Genomic DNA, 21,541 nt, shown 5'->3' on the forward strand with positions numbered 1-21,541 from the left:
TGTGCTGGCTGCAGGTCCCAGGAGGAGCTGTGGCAGTGCCAGCTGTCCCTGTGGCCGTGGCTGGACAGGCTGAGTGTCCCCAGGCAGGTACCATCCCACTCAGGAAAGCTCTGCCTCGGCTGGATTGTCCAGGTGGCAGCTGCTCCAGAGGAAACAGATGTTGTGCTGCGAACTCTGAGGAGCTGTCCTGGCTCTCTCAGGTCCTGGGGAGCAGAGGGCTGAGGTCAGCAGAGAGAGAGCTGCTGTAGCCTGGGCTTGTGGGACTGACTTTATCGTGAGGAAAACGACTGTTTATTAGTGCAGGGGAGAGCTGGGAAAAATATTTCCGGGGGGAGGGGAAGTCCTTGTGAGTGTTGGCTGTGAAAGCCCTGCGTGGACTTGGCTGGCTCTGCAGCTCCCTGCTCTCAGCTTCTCGTGAAGCCTGAGAGCAACAACTGCTCGTTTCCAGAAGTTTCTTAGAAAGAGGCTGGCTGGTGGGACCCTTTGGGAATGTTTTGGAGGCTGTCACTGGGTGCCAGGCTCACCAAATCCAGTGCAAGTGCAAGTGCCAGCAGGGAAAACGGGAGTAGTGGGGGATTTCCACCTTCTCCATCAAGAGCAGGTCCCCCTCCTTCGCTTTTGGGGCTGACTCAAGGACAGGTCACCCCTCAGTGTCACCCAAGGTCCTGCAGTCAACTGACACTTTTCAAATGGTAATAAAACAACCCCAACAGGATGTATTTCCCAAACCTCTGTCTGGCTGCAGAGCCAGGCTCACTGCTTGATTCCCAAATGTTTTTCTTCCAAAAGCTTAATGTCAAGACTTGGAAGTTTAACTAATTATCTGCCTACGGATTTTGCTGAGCTCAGGTCTTTCTTTCCTCCTTTGATTCCATTTCCAGTGGAGCCTTCCGTGCAGGGTACTAATTTCATTCTTAACCAGCTGCTTTTATCCTGCAGACTCGAGTGCCAGGCACCTCGGGGCAAACTGGGTGGCCACAGGCTGGGAATAGGCAGTGAGTGTGTTCAAAGGCAGTAAAACCATTTTATCTGTTCAAAGCCAGCTGTAGTTCCAGCTGCTGGGTTTTCTAGTGGCTCTCATAGAAACTGAGGATATTTAATTATTAAAAGTTTAAAAAAACCAGTGGTTTATAAACAGCATTTGAAGGGTCGTGGCTGGGGGTGCCGAGGGGAGTGTGGCTGTGTCCCCTCCCTGGCAGGACGTGCTGGGAATGCCATGGATGTGGCATTTCTGCCTGACTCAGAGCAAGGTGTTTTCTGTCTCTGGAGGCCCATTGGCATCACCGTTCCAAGGGAAAAAGTGGGATTTTTCAGGGAGAAGGAGGCTCATCTGAGTGTTCCTCCTGACCCCAACTGAGGGGTAACTCACTCAGGGAGGTCTTGCTTTCACCCTTTGCAGTCAGAGCATCTGTTAATCACTGAAATACAAAGTTTTCTGTCCCATCCCAAACTTTTATTGCTGCTAGTCTGAACTCTGGCTGTTCTTGTTGTCTGCACAAATACTGAAAACCACTGGAAAAGTCCTATTCTACCAGAAAGCAGAGCTTTGCATTCCAGAGCAGTGTGCTGGACAGGGTTTTGTGGGATGCCATGGCACAGCTAGTGTGGAACACAAGGATTTAAACAGGGTGTTTCCCAGCTGTTTATTTTTTATTCTTTACTCAGGTATCTGGCCTTGAACATCTGAATTACCGTCCAGCTTTGCGAGTCTGTGTTCTTGGCGGGACCTCTGTGCCCCAAGTTCAGAGAGTTGATTTATGAGATCATGACAGGTTTGCATCCATGGCATCCCGTGGCTTGGAGAGCTTCAGTTCTCCAAGTTCCAGCTTTTCTTTTTGAAAAGGTGTTTCTTTGCTTTGCTTTTGAACGTGGGTGGGGGCTGAGCAGTTGTGGGGGGGGAAGCGTCGTCTGCTCCCTCCACGAACCAGGTGACAGCCCAGGAGGTCTCAGTGGCACCTGGGGTGACCCAAGAGCAGCTCAGCCCTCCTGTCTGGGCTGCACCCACCACCAGAGCCCTGGCCTGGGGGTCCTGGTGGGGCCAGCAGGGCAGTGCCAGCTGCCCCCAGGTGAGGAGAGCAGCCCTGCCTGCAGATCCCTCCCTCCCAGCTGTAGTCACAGCCAGGCTGATCTTTAGGATGAATGCAATTTAAATTGCTGTGTTTCAGTGCCGTGGGAGCTGCACACCTCAGCTTAGCATGCTAAATATACCTTATTAATTGCCTTGCTCTTTACATCCACCCGAGGCTGGTGCATCGTTAAATACACCAAGAACATTTATTCCTTGAGGGTTTGGGTTTTATGGAGGTGTTCCAGTTCTTAATGGCTCCTCTGCCTGGGGTCAGGCTGGACCTGGAGTACTGCAGCTTGTCCTGGTTTTCCCTTCCTCCCCACAGCACAGCAGGGTCCCAGTACCTACCTTTAAGTCCACCATGCTCATACAGATACTCAACACCTTGAAGGAACAAACTGGAGGAGTAAACACCTTCAAGGGGGTTTAATTCTGATATTTCTCTGTATTATCTAAAGGCCTGTTCAGTGCCCAACCACCCTCTGGGGGAAGGACCTTTCCCTGATACCCAACCTCACCCTCCCCTGCCTCAACTTGGTGATTCCAATCCACATCACCACCTAGAAGCCTTCTGGGAGCTCCATTTGGAGCGGGAATGCAGCCTTCCAGCTCCAAATAGCCTGGTTTTTTATTGAGAGCCTCTTCCCTTTTTGCAGCCCTGTTTGTTTTTGCTGTGAGAGCTGGTGAAGCCCCCGGCACAGCAGCCTTGGTGACACACGCTGGGCTCAGCCAAGCCCTCTGCTCCCTTGCAGTGCTTCAGCACGGGGGCAGTCCTGCCCTGGGCTTGTCAAGAGTGTCCTGCCCTGGGACAGGGCTTGGGGGGGCTCCGAGGGTCCCCCAGACTCATCCCTAGGACGGGCTGCAATCAGCCGTGTGGAGCATCTTGTGTTTGCACAACTTCAGCCCCTTGGCAGTTGTCTTTAAACAACCCGTTCCTTCAGGCAGTTTCTCGTCTGCTTCCTCCCCTGGATGAGTTTGTAAAGGAAAACACAACAGCAATCACCAGGCAACACGTTATTGTATTATTCATGCCCTGGAGTTGAGAGTGATTGAGGTGGGGAAAGGAGGAGAAAAACCCTGCAAAATTCATTACAGCTTCAAAACCACAGAGCCCCCCCCTCCGGGAGTGGGGATATCGAGGCTTTAATTGGAGCTAATGGGTCCCTGTTGTTTGAGGGATGTCTTTGGGTGGAGGCTGGGATGGCTGCGGTTCCCTGCGGGAGCTCTGGGGCATCAGGACCCGACGCACCTTGGAGTGACCCCCAGGTGACACCGTGGCCTCCCTGTCACTTTGCTCCTGCTCTGCCGTGTCTGCAGACCCTGGGACGGAGGTTTTCCTGCCCGTTCCCCCCTGCAGTGCCTGACACATTCCTGCTCTCGGCGGTTTCTGCAATACTTGGGTGGAAATACAAAGGAATTATTGTAGCCTGTTTGAGCAGGGACATGGTACAAGCACAGCTCCTCGGCTGAAGGCAATGATTCACTTGCTGGATGCTGTTTAGGGCATTACTTCGTTTTTCAAAGCAGACAACTCTCGTGTTCCCCTGCTCTGTAGATGGGGAAGGCGATGCTTATCTATCCCAGGAATTTATAGGCTCCATTATGGTAGAACCTGATACCTCATGGGTTTATCCTTGCACTGCCTATTGATTATTAAGCTTTAGTTGTTTTTCCACTTTGCAGGGTGTGGGGAGAGGGGAGAGTAACTGCAGGCTGCTCAGTGGCTTCTCAATGAGGAGCTCAAGGTGGAGCCACACTCCTGCATCGTCCAGAGCCCTCTGGTCCCTGACTCATCCTCCTCCTACAGAGATGCTGCAGGGCTGGAGCATCTCTGGGAGCAGGACAGGCTGAGGGAGCTGGGGCTGTTGAGCCCCCAGAGCACCCCCTGAGAGGGGCCCTCCCCAGGGTGTGTCAGAGGCTGCAGGGAGGGGGCAGAGGATGGCCCAGGCTCTGCTCAGGGGGGCCCAGCAATGGCACAGGAGGAACGGGCAGGAACTGATGCCCAGGAGGCTCCACCTGGACATGACCCAGCCCTGAACAGAGACCAGAGAGGGGGTGGGGGCTCCTCCCTGAGGATATTCCAGAACCATCTGGACACAATCCTGTGTCTTGTGCCCTGGGATGACTCTGCTGGAGCAGGGAGGTGGGACCAGATGAGCCACTGTGGTCCCTCCCAGCCTGACCCATCCTGGGATTGTGGCATGGCTGATGGCTGGGTGGGACACACAGGACACGGCCCTGGAGCCACCAGCAGAGCTGGTTGTGCTGCTGCCTCTCCAGCAGGGTTGTCAGTGGACTCTGCCTGATGGAGCCCATAAAGCTCGACAGTAAGTAAAGGATGAGCAGGGCTGAGCTGATACAGTCTAATTAACTTCCGTTCAGCCTCGTTGTTTGCTGTGCTCAAGCCTGGTTTCTTCCAGATTTAAATTGATTATGAAAATCAGCACAATGACAAAACGCTGCTTTTGAAATCAGACTTTTCACAGTAAATGGTTATTTGTTTTCCTGCTCAAATGTATTGGCTTATCCCTGGTGATAGAATTCTATCTCTCTCCTCTTCCACCTTCACTCCTGCCTGATTTGTGTGTGGAGTTTAATTAAAATCATACAGCACTTCCACAGCTTGGTCCGGCTCTGCTGCTAGCCTTGGATTTGATTTATATACAGCATTCCAGTGAAACTGCCTGGAAAAATTAAATAGACATGAATCAACTTGCCTCAGGCTTTTGAAATCAAACATTTCACAGCAAACTCCCCACGGACCTCTCCTTTCAGCCTGGTGCAGGAGAATGTTCCTGGGAGCTGCGAGCATGGGGTGATGGTGAAACACTCATCAGGTTTGGAGTTTATAATTGTTGCCAAATCATAGCTCAGGAGCCAGGAAGCACTTTGATTCACTACTTATGATTATATGATTATTACAGGGGAAAAAAAAAAAAAAGGAGCAAAACTACTTGGGTTATTAGAGTTCAATTTTTTTTGTTTTGGCCTCTGGAATGAACCTAAACCGGTGGCAAATATTTGCAAAAACAGGTTCAGCATTAACTGTGTTTGATGGAGCTGTTGGAAATGCTGTTTCTGTCTGCATCTTATCTGGAGGTGTGAGCTCTTAGCTCATAGACAGAGACTTATTCTGAGCTGAGCTGCAGCTCCATTTGGAGGCTTCGTACATGACAAACAAAGTTAACTCCTTATCACAATCTCTGCTTTGCTCTTATCGGCGTGACTTAAAATAGAGCCAAACAAGGCCTCGTGCAGGAGAAACCCGAAACACTCTTATTGCAGATTCACAGGGATGGAATGGATGGGAATATGGAACAACTCTCTTGGAGCTGGAACTGTGGGCTGGTCCTGTGAGGATGAGTATCCAAACTGACACTGCTCTCTGCCTTTCAGAGCCCCCCCAGCCCCCTGCCCTGCACATCCTCTGGGATGCCGGGCTGGTCCCGGCAGCAGCCACGAGGCTTGTGTTGAATTTCCAAAAGGGCAAGCAGAAAAGGGAAGAAAGTTCCTTTGTAGCTCCTGGACTGTCTGCTGGGAGCCCACATTCCCTGCCCAGCCGTGCATGGAGCTGTGAATTCCTCTCAGAGCAGAGCTGCCCCGGTGCTACTCACTGTGGAGTGCCCGAGATGCTGCTCGTCCTCCCTGCCTCGTGCTGGATGGCAGTTAATCAGCAATTGCCAGCCTTGTGGAAGACAAAAAGAGCCCGCTGTGGGATTTGGGCTCAGCTGTGTCCTTTCAATAATTTATAATAAGTCTCGGGCTCTAATAACCTAATCGGCGGGATTTGGGGAGGGAGCCGAGCCGTGTGTTTGTTTCCTCCCCGCCACAGGTGATATTAAAGCGAAGAAAGGAAAACTAATCCCCTTTTCTGAGTTGTCTTATAAAAGATATGCAAATAGTGTTGGGGGCTGCTCAGAATGCCCGTGGTTGCTGAGGGTGAATACTAAAGCAGGGCCTCTGGAAAGCGATGCTGTGGTGGCTCAGAGGTGGTGAAGCCGCCTTGGCTGTTTGGTAGCAAAATGTTGCAGGTTGGAATTCATTTGCAGGCCATCCGTGGGAGTGCATTGGTCCCACCAGAAGAACTTGACAGAGGGATGGCAGGGGGTGGCCTTGGGTAGGCCAGGTTAGGCAGACTGGGATGCTGAAGGCAGTAAGAGGAGAGCTGGGCTCTCCAGGGAAGTGCAGAACGATGCTTGAAGCATCTCAGGAGATGTAATATCAGCCCCAGAGATGTTAACGTGGCTTGGTAGGTTCCATGTGTGAGCTAAGCTGTGGGAATTCCTCCTCTGCCAGCTGCTGTCACGAGTGGGAGGTGGGAGAGCTCAGAGGGTGTCTCCATGGTGTGTTTTGCAGTTGGAAGGCAGCAGCCTGAGCTGGATGGGTGCTTAGGGAGCCCAGACTGTGGGATCCACTGGGAGGGAGGAACTGGACTTTGGAACAGGCTTTTGTGGCTCTGAGACCTCCATCCTGTGCTGCAGAGCTGGGCTCATGCTCAGCAGCTCCTTGTACTGCACTGTGTGTGTGTACGAGAAACTCGGGGGAAAGGTAAAGGGTGGAGGAGTGGGAATCCCAGAATCCCAGAATAGTTTGGGTTGGAAGGGACCTCAAATCTCATCCCACCCTCTGCCATGGGCAGGGACACCTTCCACTAGCCCAGGTTGCTCCAAGCCCCATCCAGCCTGGCCTTGGACATTGCCAGGGCTGGGGCAGCCACAGCTTCTCTGGGCACCCTGTGCCAGGGCAAGGAGCAGGGAGTCCTGGGACAGGAGATGTGCAGAGGAGGAGCTCACAGTGGATCTCAAACTGGAGAGCCTGTGGCAGGAGTGGTGGTGAGGAGTGCCCTGAGCCGTGTCCTGGCTGTGCAGTGTGTGGAGCTGGGTGGTTTGGGAGGTGGTGTCACCCATCCCTGCCTTCCTGACCTCCGGAAATCCTGCTGTGTGGGAGAGAGCCTGTCATCTCGTGTTTGCAAGTGCTTTTCAATTTAATACATTTTAATCAGAAAATTAATCAGGAAACACCAGTTCAGCAAGATAATTGAACAATGAAGAGACACGATAATTACTGTTTAGTCTAATTAACTTTGTTAAGTCTTTATTGGGAACAGAGACTTCCTGAGTGAAACTTATTAAATGGTTCTCCCTGGAAAACAGAATCCCCATCAAAAAGCCTTTGTTCCTCACACTGTTGGTTAGGAATTGGGTGCTGTCTTTAAATCCTGATTAGGCAAGCCAGCAGGTGGGTTCTGAGAAAGCTCTCGGTTACCTTTCAGTCCAGCCTCCCACATCCTCAGTTCATTTCCATCTCTTTAATCCAGCGTTCTGCTCCTCTCCTTCCCAGGTAGGCAGGAGTTGATTGCCAGCAAAACCTGTGGTGCTGCATCCCCGTTGCATCCACGTTTGGCTGCGTTCCCACCTCTCGTCCTCAGTATGTGTGGAAAATGGGCAGGTGATGGGGGGTTATCAGTAAAGAATGCTGAGAGCTAAATAGTTACAAAAACGCAGAAATCTGTGGTAGGGCTCTGCCAGGAGCTGGGGAAGGCCAGGGCTGGGAAGGAGAGCAGTGAGGGTGTTTGGGTGTTTGGGCACTGTCACGGAACGTTCGTGCTGGGCCAGAAAACTTGACCTCGGTGAAGAGCCCCCAGGAGTGGAACCTGCCTTTGTGCCTGCAGTGCTGCTCAGCTCTGACCTCTGTCCTGGCAGGCTCTGGGAGGGCTCCAGCAGATAATCCCCGTTCATTGAGGGGTATTAATGAACATGAGCAGCAGCGGCCGCCAGGGCAATGATTAGCATGAGCGAGTCTGTCCGTCTGCACCGGGGCCTCCCCTGCCTTTGCTGGGCTCTGCTTTCCTGTGAGGGCGTAGCATGAAATATTTATCATCTCAGAGTGAAGGATTAAACATAAATATTGAAATGAACTTGATTGGCTTTTGATCTGCTGAGAGAGAGAGGGCCCTTTGGCTGGCCAGGGTCCAGCCGGCAACTGCCCCACCGGCAGCCGTGAATTATTCACGCTGGGTGAGCTCAGGGAGATGGGAGAGAAGGGGGGATATCGACCCTGCAGGAACACAGGCTGCAAAGTGATTTAATAATGCCTGGCTCCCGGGGTTATCTTCCCCAGGCAGAGAGCTGGGAGCCAGGGGGGGAACTCAGGAGCTCAGATCTCGCTCCTAGGTCAGTCCTGCCAAACCTGAGCCATCCTTTGATCCCCAGGGGATGTGTGTCCATGTTGGGGGGCAGATCCAGCTTCCCTGGGCACTCCAGTGCCTGACAGGAGCTGTACCCCCTGGGCTGTAGAGGGTGAGGCTGTTTTGTTTGCTGTCAATGCTTACTGTAACCACAGAAACACTCCTACAGTAGAGCAGGTCTCCCTTTTCCAAAATCCAGGTATTTTAATGAGCAGCTTTGCATGGGAAAAGTGCTCTGAGGGAACGACTTGTCTGCTTCTCCCAAGCTGGGTGAGCAGGAATGTGTCTCAGACCGTGCCCAGAGCACTCTGCCTCACTTCAGACCTCAATGTTTCCATTACAGCGAGGGTACAGGGTGGCTCCCCCCAAATCCTGTTATCTCCTACAGTTAATTTGTGCAACTAATAGCCTGGCTGTTTTGAGTTCCTTGTCGGCGAGCGGCACTGTAATTGAATTTATAATTTATTTGGTCCGGTTTGTAATTAAAATAAGCACTCTCTCACTTATCACCGCACGTTGCTCTTGGGTTTTTCCACCCCTGTCCTGCTGCAGAGCTGCCTGTGTTGTGCTCAGCCCCAAAAGCACGAGGGAGGAAACTCATTACTACTCGTTTTTCTGGGTCACCCAGCGCCAGCCATCGTTTTGTTGTGTGGAAGCACAACTCAAGACAGGGGTCTGTTGGGAGAGAGAGTTCTTGGAGAGTGCAGTCAACAGCCTTGCCTGCTTGTTTATTTACTCCTTCCATCTCTCTTCCAGTTAATTACTGAGCAAACACTTCTGGTTACTGTCAGATCACTCCATGGATCTGGCAGCAGCTCTCGCCTTTCACCAGGGAGAGGCAGCTAATAGTTCTTCTAGAGGGGCAACTCTTGAGAAACCCGATTTAATTTTTCCCTCCCATCGTCTCCTGCAGTGTCACATAGAAAATAAAATTGCTGGAGCTTTAAAGCACTTCCCAGGCTGAAGCAGGGAGTTAATTATTGTTTAAGAGGGACAATTGGGCAAGGTTAAAAGCTGAGAAAGAGAGGAAAAAAATAAAAAGTTGAAATTGCGAAAGGAGGGGGAAGGACAAAGGTACTTTTCTACAGCGTGGTTTTATACAGGGGAATATTTGCAATTTCAAGGTGGAAGACAAGTGGAATGATCCTTTTTCATTTCCTTTTCCTGCAGCCATTCCAGGACAAGGAAATGGCTCTTATCTCCTTCAGAAGGACAGATAGGAACGGGTGAACCCACTGGTTTTGTTTCAGCTTAGCTTGGTGGCCACTGGAGTGGTGTGTGAGTTCACAGACCTTGCTCAAGCAAAGGGCATGGGAATATTTTTACCAACAAAGGCTGTTCCTCCCTGAACTCCCAAACCTTTGTGTTTTTGCTGTGACACAGATGAGATTTACCTCACCTTGCTGTTCCTCCTGGAAAACCTGCCCCTTTGTCCTGTGCCCTGCAAACAGCTCTTTCACAGCTACCTGTGCAGCCTCTTTCTTTCGTCATCAGAGCTCTGGTGCTGTGCCTCCAGCACTCACTCACACGACTAATTTCCATTCAGTGAAGCAGGCAGGCTCCAGGATGTGAAATAAATGCTTGCTGGTCATTAAAGCCATATTTACAGCTCCATAACAGGCACAGGACCTGCTCTGCAGAACTGTTACCCTGCAAATACACAAGAAGCAGCTGCTGGTTAAATCTTTGGAACATAGGGAAAGCTGTAATTTGCTGATTAATGGTGGTTGATTGGGATTGTATTGCAATATCTGTTCCCAAGCATCACCAGAAACCTGAGCCAGCTCCACAGGGGCCACGTGAAAGGGAAGTGCTCTTAGAGGTGCAGGAGAATGAGCAGTAGCCAGAGGAGTTTTGACCCCTGGTGTTGGGTTGGTGTTGGTGAAGAGTCTTTGCAGTGGGGCAGGAGCTGCTGTGCTCAGTGTGTGCCAGCTTTGCACCAGCTGAAGATCTGCTGCTTGATGGCTGAGCTCCAGTTCATGGAAAGCCAGCAAATCCATGCTTGCTTTTCCATCCTCACTTGTTTCCCGCTGCTAATTTGTTGGGAGTTTCTTGGAGTTTTTTCTTCTTGGAGAAGGAAAAAAAAAAACCAAGAGGAGTCAGGCACATAAATTAAGGCTTCAAATGCATGTGCAGTTCTCTGTGACACAAACTTTGCTCTTGGGGTTTATGATGCTAATAAAATACTATTCACTGCTAACAGCTCTTTCCTTCCTGGCCTCACAAACGGAGACAAATAAGTGCCTGTATTGAAGGAGTTCACATTTTATGTCTCTTTGCATCAATATGGCCCTGCTTTATTGACATTTTCAGGTAGAAACTGGCCAGTCATGTCTGAACTATATCAACTATTATTTATTATTTGGACTGGGGACCAGAGCCCTCCTTGTTCCAGGTGGTTGTACATACAAATCAACACTATTTGTATCCCAAAGAGCTTCTAAATATTATGAGAGACAAGAACTAAGTAAGGTAAGAAGACCAAGAAGCAGAGAGGTGGTTTCTGTAAGAGCTGATGGGGAACAGCACGAGCAGCCACCACGAACTTTGGCCTTGGTCTGTGATGGAAACACATTAGTCAAGGTTTGTGGCAGGTTCCTGTGCATGGAGCAGGTGGCACAGAGGTTCCTGCTGGAGAGTTGCCCACAGGGTGAAGGAGGAAACCCCAGTAAATGGTCCTCTGGGTCCCAAAAGAACCACAAAACACGGGCTTGTATTTCACTGAGGACCTGCACTCTCACTTACATGCCCTCAGATTTAATCTGTCAGGTGCTCCTGAAGTTATTTTAACAATAACTTTAGCAATAATAATTTTGTGTCATCTTTAAGATAAATCCTGTGAGGGGCTGGCTGAGCAGGGCAGTGTGAGTAATTAAGAGTCACAATCCTGGACAGGAGCCCTCGCTGGCTCCAGCACGGCTTGTGAGCTGCTCCTCCTCGTGGAATTTACTCTTCTGCTGGAAAATCTGCTTGGGAGAAAACTGATGGTGACTGAATTGTGGTGGTTTGGTTCCTCGCTGAGGGCATCCAGGTGTGGTCCAAGGCAGTTTTCCAGGAGAGAAAGCAGAGTGTCAAGAGTGAAGCCCCAGTGAGCAGTGACATTAATCTGGATTTTCTGTTAGAATTGGTGATCTCTGTAACCCAAGTTCTTCCAGGACAACTTCACATGACTTTGGCATGAATGTGACCATTCTGTCCTCTTGTTTCCTTGCCCAGCCTCCTGCTGACCTGGAACACTGACAAGTGCCCCGTGTGACCCAGAGGTTCACGTGTGGAGCCATCCAGGGAAAACTGCATGGAAACCCAGTGGAGAACTCAGCCCTCCAAATGGGATTGACCTTTAGGAAGAGCTCCCAGGTAAGTGGCCTGTACCCTTGGAGGTGTTCTGTGATGTTGTGGCTTGGTTAATTTAGGCATTTGTCACGTAGATGAGAGTCAAATTCGGTTCTCAGGGTTTAGGGAGAGGGGAAGGTGAACCTGTGGGAGGTCTGCCTTCATTCCCATCTTGTTTACTTCCCTGGATTTCACCTCTGTGCTGCTCCGATGGGAACAGCCCCAGCCCCACTGAGAGTGGGTCTGTCCCACCAGGGAGGCTTGAGTTGTGCTGGAGTGTGTGATCTCCTTATGCCTAGGAAATCTCTGTGCCTAATTTTCCAGCTTTTTAGGACCTAGGCTAGTTTCTAAAAATAGAGCTTTATTCCTCATGTTCCCTTTCCAAAGGACAATGACAGAGAAGAGAGAGAGGGAGAGAAAATGCCATAAACTGGGACATTTTGTTATCACGTTCACTGCACATCTGGGAGCTCTTTGGGTACATAATTGCTCTCTAATGCTGCTCACGAGCTGGAGCCTCGTGCAGGTCCTGCTGGAAGCTGCTGGGATGATGCAGCCCCTGCTCTGGAAGTGGAGCCTGACCCATTGGCCCACTGCTGGGCACTGAGGCTCGGGAAGCCTCAAAAAGTGCTCCCAGGGCAGTGCAGAGGGAGGGGAGGGCACCCTGAAGGTACCGCTGTGCTGAGATCAAAGGGGTGGTGCTCTGCAAGGCTGGCTCTGGGAACTGGGGGGAAACTCCTCTCTATGCTTACAAACATCAGCCTGTAATGAAATAGAGAAATTATTCATTTTTTTGGGTTATTTAAGGAAGGAAACCCGACCGTAAAGAAGTGTTATCCAGCAATCTGGATGTGAATAAGAAACAGGATGTGTGCAACATGTTCCCTTTCTTCACATTTCACCCAAACTACAAAAAAAAACAACCACCCCACAGTTCAAAACGTTCTGGTGAATTTCCTGACTTTTTAAAATGCCATTAAAACAGAACTTTTAGGGGTAAAGTCCATTTAAGATGCTCCCCTACCTTTCCTTGGCATTGTGTATGTCTGAACTGGATAATTCCAAAATTCTGGGGACCCTCTTCCTAAGGGTGTGAGAGATGGCAGTGCTGGGGATATGTGGATGCAGCTCCCTGTGCCACTGGCAGGGGGACATGGCACGCTGGGGATGTGTGAAGTCAGATAATGGATGAATGCAAGATTAAAGCAAAGATGATTGAGTAAACCTCTACCATCTTGACTTGGAAGTGGTGTCTGTCCAAGCCACATGGTGAGGGTGATAAATTGCAGTGAATTTGTGATGTAGAGCCATCAAATTTCCTCCCCGTCTTTCTTAACCTTGGGACAAATTAAATCAAATTCTGCTGTGAAGCCTAAAGACATAAAATTTGTTAGCTGTAACAGTATATCCTGCCAAGCAGTCAGAACTCCCTGGTATTAATTACTTTATTCTCTAAGTTAAATAAATGATGTGAGATCTGGATTCAGGGGAAGCCACCCAGGAGTACATAAAGGATGCGAAGATGTTCCTGTCAATGAGCATCCAAACTCTTGGTTGCTAATTTGCTGTGGAGAGGAATAATGGGTTCTGAAGTGCCTCCATTCCTGAGTGATGTCCTCCCAAGTAGGAGCATCATTAACAGGACATCTGGAATGATGCATCCCCTGTGTGCTGGGTGGCAGGGGTGGCTGCTGGGGTCCTCTTTTCCATTCTCTCCCCTTCTGGAGTGAGCATCATCCCAGCCTGCAGATTCCTGAGCTTTATTAGTTGCCCACAGCTCTGCAAACATAAATAAATGTATGAGCATCTCATCTGCTCCAGATAAAACCAGGTGGGTCCAAAGCCCTCATGCTTAGGTGAAGGTCCTCCCTGTTGCTGTTGGCAACTGGAGATCCCTGCTCTGATTTCTGTGAGTTTCTCCCTACGAAAAGTCTCCTGCAAAGAGACCCCAGACCAGCTGACAGAGTCTGCCACTCCTGGTTTGTTCAGTGATTCATTACCCCATTAAAAAAAAAAACCCACACATTATTTTGGATTCAAATTTGGCTGCCTTTAATTCCCACTAAGAGATTCTGTCTGTGCTCATCTCTGCCAGATTAAAGAGCCCTCAGTATCTGATAGTTTCTTCCTGTGAAAGTGCTTGTGCACTATAATCAAATTACCTTTTGAATTTCTTCCTGATAAGTTAAAGAGATTAATCTTTCCCCAGTCTTGGTTCCGAGGCGTTTATTTCTCCAGTGTGAGTCACTCGCAGGCCCTCTGAGCTCCCATCTCCGGATCTGTGGCTTGCAGGAACACACAGACACTGCCAGGACTGTGCTGTTCAGCTGGGCAGGAACAGCCTGGGACACCCCACCAGTGTGGAAGTGGCCAGAGAACCCAACTGCCCCTGGCTATGGGGGAGGCTGGAGTGTTTCACCCCAAATTTCAGGTGCAGCAACACCTTTCTAATGCAAAGCTGGCGTTGCTGAGCCTGGGGAAAGCAGGCAGAGAGCTCCTCATTTGTCTTGACTTGAAGTGGTTTTCACTGCTCCCCTGTCCCAGTTCAGCTTTCATCTGTCTTTTGTTTTTCCTCCCCTATTTCTTTCCTTTCTGGTGGAAGATGGAGAACAACAATTGTGAAAAAGGTGCTAAATAGGCACCTGATTTATTGTCCTCATTATTTTACTGAAGCAGCTGTGTTTGGTGTTACCCTGTAGGCAGTCAGGCCATGTTTGTATTCGGTCTCTGGGATCGCTCCTGCACCAGGACCTGGGTGATTCTGTTCCCACTTACCGAGATGACCACTTTGTCCAGCTTATTAAATCCAAAGCAGAGCTTTTAGAGATCTTTAAGAACTACTTTTTATGAAGTCCATATTAAAAGGACTAAGAATTGTGGCTATTTTTAGAAAAGATTAAGTATTAAAATGCAAAGAAAGGCAGGAGGCGAGGTGGACAGGGAGGCTGCTCTTGCAGCACAACGCTCAGCTCATTAGCACGCTCTGCCCTGAGCAGCACTGCACCCTTGCTCTGCTATTAAACTTAATTTATACTGTCAAAAAGCAGGGGGAGAGTTTAAAAAAAAATTATGCAAAAGCTCCATCCTGCCAGATGCTGAGTGCTTCCTTGGGAAGCGCTGAGTTGGCAGGAGCTGGAGCTGCTCAGCACCTCTCAGACATTCCTCTTCCTCCTCCTTTATTGTCAGTGCCTCTGCAGAGCTGCCCATAAAACAGCCAGGAGATTTCCAATAAAATGAAATGATTTCCAAGTGTTAAGATACGGATATTTCACCGTACAGAGTCATTCCAGAGGGTGAGATCCTGTGGAGAAGGGGGAAAAGACGTTCAGGTGGAGGAACACAGAGCTCCTTCACCCAGAAGGATGGAGGGGACAGCGTTGCCCCAGAGATGCTCCTGTGACACGTCCCCCATGGGCAGGGTTGGGTCAGGGTCACTGAGGGGGTGAACAGGCTTTGGGAGGGAGCATTTAGACCTCAAAGTCACGGCTCAGAATTACTGCCACATGTTCTGGCTCAGCAATTCCTGGCCTTATTTACAATCCGGAGAGCAGACGGCGTCTCCTTGGAGGTTTGGGAGCTGAGAGGGCACTGCAGGTACAGCATGTGCAGCATGTTTAAGGTGAGGCACAAGTGAGGGGGTGGTCACTGCCAGCTCCCTCTGCACCTGCCTGGCCAGAGGTCATCTCCTTCCAAAGGGGCCTTGGTGTCTCAGGTGGCCTCGAGAGTGGTCCCAGGTCCTGGGGGTCCCAGGAGATAGATTGTGATGATCCTGGTGGGTCCCTTTCAATGAAGGATATTCTGTGATTCCTTGGGATACAAAGCCCATGGCAGATGACTGTCCAGCTCTCCAGGGAATGGAACACAGGAATAAAACCCACTTCTGGACTGAAGCTGCCTTCAACTCTAAACATGCTCCAGTTGTGTAACACGGCCTTGATCCTTGCTGGAAGCTCAGTCCTAATCCAAGGTGTTAATTAATGGTAACAAGCAGGTCAGAGCTGTACAGTGGAGTGGCTCAGTGTGCAGGTGCTTCAGCAGTCAGGCCATGCAATGCCAGTTTAATTGTTGTCCTGAGGGCTGTGCAGCAGTGGTGGCAGTGACCTGCCATCAGCTCAGCCTTGATGAGCAGGACTGAAGGGAGGGCTGGAGCCCCAGGGAGTGCAGTCACAGCTGAGGGGGAGGCTGAGCCAGGAGAATAATTTCCATTTTAAACCAGAGACTTACGCAGCAAGTTGAGTCTTAGAGAGTCCCTCAGTCCTTCAGAAGGCACCTTGTGCCCATAAACAGGCACCCCCCTCTCCCCAGTAACCATAAAATCCTTGGGTAACGACCATCATGACAACGATAAACCTGTTGTTTCCATTTGCTGTGATTTACGGAGCTGGTGGAGAAGGTGGGGCTGCTCCTTTATTGGGATGATCAAATGTTTGCAGAGGGAAAATACAATCTGCATTCCTCCTAGGCTGCTCTTACCCAGTGAATCATGAATACATTTCCTTTCCCATTAGCAGTTTAACATCGTAGGACACAGAAACACTTCTTCAAAGTGAATTTAAGTAGTGCAGAGCCCTGGCTGGGGGGAAGGGAATGCAAGAGCCCTTGCAGCCGTGGGAAGGCTGGGGCCAGAACCTCCACCAGGCAGCATTTTCCTTCTCTGGACACCTGAGACAGGGATAATCACCCTGTCCTGCCCTCGTGAGGTGCTGCCCACGTGCCTGGGATAACAGGGAGCAGGGGGAGCTGAGCAGCCTCAGCACATCCAGGACAGCTGAGGAAAGAGGACTTTGGACCAGAGAGAAAAGAGGATGAAGGAAAACAAATCCTTTGAGTCTCTCATGTGCTGGATCAGCCAGACACACACAGAGAGGAGATAAGTGATGCACGGGGCTGGTGTGGATTCAGCCTCACATCACTTGGCCATTTCTCTGTGTTAAACACTTCCCCTTGTTTTCTGCTGAGCTAAAAGTCCACACAGGTACTCCAGAGATAGTGTATTTAATAGCTGCAAATGTGGAATCCAATACAATTAATAACAGTAATTGTAGTAGCCAGCACACTGTAGTAATTGACCTGAATGTTTCCTCCTAATTAGAACAACTCCAGTTCAGAAATCGGTCACGGGCTCCGAGCGGTGCTTTGTGTTGGGGAAAACAAGCTGTGACACACATCAGTGTTCACACAGGGCAGGCTGGGGTTTGCTCTTACATTTATTTGCATTTTCTGGGAATATCAGAGCTGGATGGACGCCAGGAGGGTGTTCTGTGGTGACAGCAAGGGGTGAATGGTGCCCTGTCCTGCTCTGGGAAGGGATGAGCTGAGGAAGGGGTGGCAGAAGGTGGGTCGTGCTGGGGTTTGGAGCTGGCCATGGGAGAGGGTTGGGCTGGGAACATGCTGTGTGTTTCCAAACATTTTGGATGGTGCCAGCTCTGTCACCCCTGCAAGGTTTGGGTGCCCTGGGTGTTTGGTGTGTGCCTGCTGCTGGGTCTTCTGCTCCCCACATGCTGGAGGTTTATCTGTTTCATTTGGACATTCCCCTCTCTCTTGGGTCCCAAGGTCTGTGACCTTCCTTCACTACAGATGTCACCTGGTCATGCTTCCAGGCTCTGAATCCACTTGGTTAAATGATCCCAGGATCTTCCCCTGAAGGACTCTCATAAAACTTCCTCCATCTTACATCTCCTGTTGTCATTTATACCCCTGCGAAATGAATATGAAACACTTGCATGAAAGTTAAATGAGAATTTCTTCTTTTTTTTGCTGATTTATGCACTGATATAAATTGTCAGGGAATGTGCAAAGCAGGATCAAGCCAGGCCCAAAGCGTCTGTGGCTGTGCATCCCTGTTTTACAGCAGCAGCACCACGACTCCCCCGATGAGGGATGTGGGACATGTGGCTTAAGGACCGTGGCTGTTGTGATGGATGGCAGCTCAGACACTGTTTGATGTCTGACACCGTTCAGGGGCTTTGCTGGAGCAGAGCCAGGGGTTTTTACAGCCTTGCTCCTGGGCAGGGTCCTTTGCCCTGCCCGGGCAGTCCCACGGGAGCGGCCACTTCATCACTGGGAAGGTGCCACTGGGGCAGGGGGGAGGGTGACATCGTGTCCAGGAGTGGCACCACAGTCCCAGCTGTCGTGTGTGGAGCTTATCCTGACAATGTTCTCAACGTGCATTAGGTCAGAAGGTGGCATTTGGGGCCAGATCCCTGTCTGGTGTTAATCGGGGTTGCTCCACAGCTGGAGATGGGTCTGCTGGGCCAGAGCCAGCTGAGTCTTTTCCAAAAATTCACAGTGCAGTAGGACAGCAGGTCACCCAGCAGAGCAATGGGGCACCCACAGCCACCCCTCTCCCAGGTGGGAGCAATCCTGGCTGAGGAGAGAACAATCCTGGCTGAGGTGGGAGCAGTCCTGGCTGAGGTGGGAGCAGTCCCTGCTCAGGCACAAATCCCTGGGAGGCAGCTCAGTCAGGGTGACTCAAACTGCCAGGGAACAGAGGCTGGCACTGGAGGGGAATCAAGAGAGAGCAGTGAAAGGCGTTGGCAGTTGGTCGCCCAAAGCGACCACAAACATGTGTCTCACCCTGGTAGGTCTCATCAGCACAACTCAAATGTCAGCTCGTCCTGACAGGCGAGAGAGAGAGAGAAAAACACGGCTGCCCTTGCTGGAAAATAAAGAGAGCTGCAAGGAGGGAAGGAGCAGAGAGCAGTCCCAAGCTGGCTGTGCCCCACCTGTGTCCCTCATCTGCCACCGTTCATCCAGTAATGCCAATGTTGGGGTTTTTTTGCAGCAGCAGTGCCAGGCACGGTGTCAGTGCCTGGCAGGGGAAAGTGGCTCCTGCAGCAGCTGCTGTGCAGCTGAAAAAGGCTCGATGCAAAGTCACTGAGCCAGAAAGGTTTGCAGGAGATAGGAGTTCAGTTCCCAGACTTGACACGCACTCCTCTGGGTGGTCTCTGGGCAATTCTCTTAATCCCTTTGTGCCTCAGTTCCCCAGGCTTGGAGCATCTTAGAGGGGGTTTAGGGACAGCTGCTCCTGCTCTGGGACTGTGCTTAGTGTGGGAACAGCCACTCTGGAGGGACAGGGGGACATGGCACTTCACAATGTGGTTTAATATGGGCATGGTGGTGTTTAGGACAGAGGTTGGACTTGGTGATCCTGGAAGTCTTTTCCAACCTTGATGATTCGATCCTCTCCTGCTGTGAGCATCCAGCTCAGAGATGACTCTGCTGGCACTGCCCTGTTGCTCTCATTAGTCAGTACCCTTGGACCTTCTCTCCCCTCCCGGATTTCTCCTGGATGAATCAGCAGGTCCAGCTCACACAGGCTGTACTGGCCTCGCTCTCTGTTTCCTTCCACCACACACCTACGTTTTTTTTCCTCCACTTCTAATACATTTCAGGCAGAGGCTGAAGTGCAGCATAAAGGAATGTGTGTCCAGGACAGCAGGTCGAGGCAAGGGGCACCCTCTGTGTTCCTCTCTCTTCCAGTCCAGGGCTTTGTTAATCCCCTTCCCAGCCCTGCACTCAGCTGGGTAACAGCTCTGTCTCCCACAGAAATATGTACTGCGGCCTCACTGCATTAAGCTTTGGCTTCCAGTGAATTTCTTTCACTAGCAGAACTAATAAAAGGACTAAAAACTGCCACGCTGCACCTGACAAATGGCTCAGGGGAGGACACGGAGCCACTTCAGCATTCACAGTGATTGCTCAGGGCGGGCTGGGAGCTGCTGACCCCTTGGGGGTTCCAGGGGGGGATGATGGAAGGATGATAATGCTCCTTTCTGCCTGATCACTGTAATTTCTGCTTCTCGGCAGATAACAGATCCACTGTCCAGAAATCACCACCTGTGTTTTGGAACTAGCCCAGGACTACAATTTAAATCCGTGCATGTTAACCGAGCATCTGTCTGTCAGCTCAGGGAGACAACACCTGCTGGGGTTGGTGCTGCAGGCACACAGAGAGGGACAGCCTTGCCCAAAAGTGCTTTATGGTCCAGAGTGAGGGTGCAACAACAACAACAGCTCGGATCAGAGCCTGGCATCAGTCACTGTGGCCACTTCCAGCAAGAGGCATCTGCAGCCCAGCACTTTCTCTTCGTTTAAGCTCTGCCAGTCTCTCCTATGAAAGCCCTGAAAACTTGGGATCTGGTCTCCAACTAAGCCATCCATTAGGTCTTTCCTCATCAAATACGTTTTCAAGCCACAGTGACAGTTGTTATTTATTTATCTGAATAATAGGAAATAATTAATTAAAAGGAGACACACACACACTGTGAAACCTGTCCTTTGCTTGCCGAGGGTTTCAGACACTTCATCTCCCTGGGGATCACAGCAAACCAGGCGTGTGCTGATTGAGTCCAGCCTGGCAGGTGGAAGAATCAATGGCTCTTCCTTGAGCTGGTTGTGCTCTCGTGTTTAATTGACATCCTATTTATTGTTGAAGTGTTGCCCTTTTTGGTTTTTCCCTTCCCTTCTCTCTTTCTTTCTTCTGTGTCCAGGAAGGAAGATTTGGTTCAGCACTCGGTCACAAGAGATTAGCAAACAAGCTGAGAACACTTGCTCTGGAGCATGTTTGAGCTCAGGCAGCTCTTCCTGACCCCCCTCTTGCCTCCCTCCCTCCCAGCAGCCTTCCCTGAATGCATTAGGAAACTTAGTGGAGCCTTCCCAGAGGTGGATTTTTCCCAGGGAGTCATCAACGCTGCTGCCTGATTTGTCACTTTGTGCAGTGGATAAAAGCAATTTCATGTTCTACTCTGAAACCCCTTGTTCATTTTATGAATAACTCCTGTAAGTATCACTTCAGAAGCTGATCCAGCAAAGTGACAGGGAAGGGACACTCATGGGAATGTCAAGGAAAAAAAAAAGGGAGACCAAATTCTGTCTGCAAGTGGGATGCCTGGGGGTGTTTTTGTGAACTCCTCCACGTGGGCTCAGGGAGAGCAGAGCAGGCTCTGGAGCCCGTGCCTGGCACAAGTTGCTGACTGGGCCCAAAAATCTGAGGGATGCAGCTTTTATTCCTTTTCCTCAGGTGGAAGGGATGGACCCTGAGCTGGTGTTAGGTGACATTTCTGCCACCTGTCCCAAACCCACTTTGTTTTTATTAAAAGTCTCACAACTCAAGACACTTCAGTGCCTCCTGCCTGGGGTGGGCTGTGATGAGGGGCTGGGACATGACTGGTGCTCGTGGAATCACTGCTTGTGGAATGCTGTCAGCACGTCTTTAACATGCCCCAGGCTTTAATAAGCGAGGGATTAATTGCACCTCCCATGACTGCTCGCCTTCATGCTTGAGCACGTTGCACACTGTGATCAGAGGGCAGGAAAATAATGTCATTGTCCTCCCGTGCTCCCCCAGCACCGACCTGTGCTCTGCCACCCCTGTGCGGGGTGGATTTGGGGATGGGATCCTCTGGAGGAGCTGGAGGCTGTGCTGGGGGGCAGGGGTTGAGCTGTGCTCTGCTCCAGCAAGTGTCATTGGAGGGGTTCACTCCATTCTCCAGTTTGATTACAGGGAAGCTGCAGGTTAGCAAAGCAGAGGGAAGGCTCGGGCGAAGCCACACAGCTCGAGTGGCTTTTTGGAGCTGATCCTCACAACCCTGTTTGTGTAGCTGTTCCTGCCAGTGCCTCTGGGCACGGCCTTTGAAGGTCCCTTCCCCCTGCAGGTGATTCATCCCCGCAGCTCAAGGTGAGCCTTGCTGGCAGGTTTTGTTTCCTGTCGAGGGGCAGCCCTTGGAGCGTCAGGTTTCCAACCAGCTCTTCCAGCGAGCGCAAATCCTGCATTTATGGCTTCCCCCAAGGCCCTGGCGGGGGGAAAATGGTCATGCAGCTCTGCCCAGACACGGCACACGAGGTGCTGGAGGTGCTGGAGGTGTTGGCTCCTGGGGGAGCTGAGTCAGGCGCTGATGAGTGCGAGACGCGTCCCGCTGCTTCCCATCCGCTGGGAACGACTCGTGCCTGGT

Source organism: Myiozetetes cayanensis, unplaced genomic scaffold, assembly GCF_022539395.1.
Source record: "Myiozetetes cayanensis isolate MyiCay16 unplaced genomic scaffold, myiCay2020 scf31, whole genome shotgun sequence".
NCBI classification, from domain to species: domain Eukaryota; kingdom Metazoa; phylum Chordata; class Aves; order Passeriformes; family Tyrannidae; genus Myiozetetes; species Myiozetetes cayanensis.